The following is a 3,672-nucleotide window of genomic DNA, read 5'->3' as shown; positions in this document are numbered from 1 at the left end:
CCAGCCATGGATGACAGGACTCTTTAATCAGATGTTGAACTCCATAGCAATTCTCCAACTCCATAGATATTCAATTCATAAACAATGATGGACTTTGAAATGTAGTACAATTCATTAAAAACACCCAGATATAAGAACAATTATTCCTTTTAGAGATATACTCAATCTGCCAGATGTGTTTCATTTTCAAAGGCTGCCTGTGATTTTAAAGTGATGGTTTCATTCCTCCTAACCCCTGAAACATATAGGATTATATTCTTTAACTGACTTGGAAGTATTTTCAGGTGACCTAAAACATCACTTCTATATATTTCCTTATTATAAAAAACACAAGCAAAGGCATTTATGGTATTGGATCAGCAGGTCTACTATAACCTTTACGTCTATAATAATCACTGCTCACTACTAATAGCATTTCTGGCAAATTACTTCCCATAACATAAACATATAGGAATAGTTAAAGTAGAAATATAAGCTCTTTTTAAAAACAGATAAAATAAATACACAAAATTCTTTAAGTAAAATAGTATCATTGCATAAAATCCAATGCAATTTTTTTCAAAAATGATGGGATGCGTTAGAGTCAAAAAACAAGTTTTAATTTTTAAAATATGCTTTACATGTGTGGAAGTGTGTGGAGGAACATTAAACAAAGCAATTTCATTTTATCTCATATATGGAAAGTAAAAAAAAAAAAAAGAAAAAGAAAAAAGCAAGGATGGAAGCAATATGTACAGCATCTTTTATTATCAGAAAATCTTTTGCAGCAGTGCAGCCTAGAAGTTTTTTTAAAGTTTTAGCTACCATGCACAACTGTTATTTTAAAAAGTTAACATTCTTCTACTGATAATTTTCATTTTTTACAGTCATATCTAAATGTTATTGCTCTTGCCTTCCTAATTCTGTCTATCTGTCCAAATCTTGATCTACCAAACAACACTCATGCCATCATCCAGCTAGTTACATCACATTTGTTAGCATTCAGCTCTATGGCTTTACCAGTTTCAAAAATCATGCATGCAGATTACAGTCTCTTTTCTTGACATTTACCATCCTGTTACTTCATGCCATAAACTGGTGGCACAACATGATTTTTTACACCTTATTAGAAAAACTCCAAGGGTTTAATTTATGAAACAAGAAATCAAACATTCCCAGGGAATATCCCAGGGTCATGTGTTTCAAAGGCAATATTCAATTCCCACCAGGGAATTAATTAAATTCCTGGTTACATAAATAGAACCCAAATGGGTTCTAACTGAAATTGCAGTATAGTTCCCTTTAAATCAAAGGCTAAAAAAAACACTTGTTTAAAATTAATTTACAAAAAAGTAATGCTTTGAATTGCAAACATTAAATCAATATTGCACTATAAATATTTTGGCCTTTTTTCCCAATAATTGGCATTTCTACTTTTTAATGGTGCCATTTGCTTCTGCGATTTTTACTATCTGCTAAAAATTTTCTACATTTATATATGAAGTAAAAATCAATATAACTAATTATAAAATGTAACATTTCTGCACAGTAGGTTACTTTCAATGTCATCCACAGCCAAGAGGCAGAATGTACTTCTGAGGGCTTTTTAGTCTTTGAACCATTCAGTTATATCAAGTCTTTACCTATCACTTGGTTAATCTACATTTCTACTTTCTATAGATCTTCAATTTCCTTGATTTTCTCTCAGAACTTTGTGGAATGCTTAATGTGTACCATTTACAGCACTTTTTTCCAGCATAAGAGGAAAAAAGTATAAAGGCATTGAATGGAATCTGTGGCATTTATGGAGCAATATTCTAATATTTTAAATCAGTTTTTTTGCTATAACCTAATTATTATCAGTGCAAAATTGGCCACTGGTATCACGTAACACATTCACTTCCTTTTCAGTCACATAACGTCACATTAATTTTTACTTTTACATGACAAACAAACTGGACCGATCAATTTCTGAAAAATTCATCTTGTTATATTTTGTTCCACTAGTTTTGTTTTTAAGCATACACTTTTTGTCTGTTACTCTTGCTTTGGTAAAAAATGAAAGTATTTTCCACTTAATTTAAAACACTGCATAATTCTGCAGCATTGGAAAAAGTAGTCATGACCGAAAAAGAAGAAATATGGTTTCCCTAATTTTCACTGATTATTTCCATGCACATTGTCTTGATACGTAAATAATCATGACTTTAGTAATCCATGCAATCATTATTCATAAACTTATTTTTTTTTACAGATTGGATTAATCATCATGCACATATCAGTATTGAGTAAGACAAAAACTAAAAACAATTGATCAATTTGCGTAGTTTTAAATGACAAAAAATGATACCTGTAAGAAAAGGATATACAAATATATTTTCTTTTCTGTTTATGGTTCCACTTTAACCCTCTCTTTAGATATCTTCTTGTGAAGTTATGATGGAAACCTACCCTGGGTATGTGCTATGCTTAATAAAAAAAGAGAAGAAAAATAAAAATTAACCATTGCTATTTTATCACAATGGCTTCCACACAGCTCAATTTCAATCACAATGTTTCTGAAAACAAGCAAAAGAATACTTAGAGAATTAAATATGGCATAGTATATATCATCCATTTTACTTCTGCCAGCATGCAAGTGTTTAATTCTTTTGCAAAGTTTGATAATACAATTTTAGATTCAAGGACAAAAGTCATTGATTGATATACAGACCCCTGTTAATCAAAGCAGTGAACTGCGTCAGTGTTACATATTTCTCATTTAGACTGCCTCCTAAATGAGGGCATAAACACCTGTTCTAACAACAGGAGGTATTTGTTTATGATAGTTGTCCCACTGAGTTTTAATCAGTCTACAGCTGCTGAAACCAGCAGAGTCAACCATACATAGTAATAATGTATGTTTGTATGTATGCTTGGATGGATAGATGTATTTTAAGCTGAATTACAGGCATTTCGTCTGTACAAGGAATTAGATGAGGCCATGGAAATATCCATTTACAGTTATTCTTTACATCTTTTGAACTGGTAGTTCTTGTAGAAGATTGAAACTTAAAATATTTAAAAGGGTAACGATTTCAGTGCATTCTTCAGTAGCAGCATACATGTGTACCTTTTTCAGCCCTTTAAAAAAAGCACATCACTATTCTGACCAAATTCCCTGTTTACAGTAACTCAAATGTTAAGGTCTTATTTGTCCCTCCTTGATACCCAGAACATTCATAGTGATTGTCTGTATGAAGAATGGGTCTGAGCTCAGTGATAAACATTTCTGGTTTAGAGCTGTAAAACCATGATGGCTCTCAACAGGGAAGCAAATTATTCAGCAAACATTGGGCCTAATTTTTGAAAGCTCTCCAAGGCTGCAGAAAATACACTTTCATGTATCTGGTCTAAGATTAAAAACATTTGCTAACAAATAGCAAGTGAATTTTAAGAAATCCATTCCAGGTTTTCTGTATCACCCAGGTTACCTGTTAAAAGTGTATATTTTCCTGTCTTTGAGAGCTTTAATAAATCAGGCTCATTGCATTTGATCATATTCAGTAGAATGTTGGGGTGGCATTTTTGGGTTCCGCAGTTTAAAAATTTCCCTGGCACACACAATTTTGAGACTTGACATGTTTGGTATCAATTTACTCAATACAGCCTCATCTTAAAAATGTGTTTTTTAAAAAAATTATAATGTCTGTG

Source organism: Pyxicephalus adspersus, chromosome 3, assembly GCF_032062135.1.
Source record: "Pyxicephalus adspersus chromosome 3, UCB_Pads_2.0, whole genome shotgun sequence".
Taxonomy (NCBI): domain Eukaryota; kingdom Metazoa; phylum Chordata; class Amphibia; order Anura; family Pyxicephalidae; genus Pyxicephalus; species Pyxicephalus adspersus.
This window is presented reverse-complemented; position numbering follows the sequence as displayed.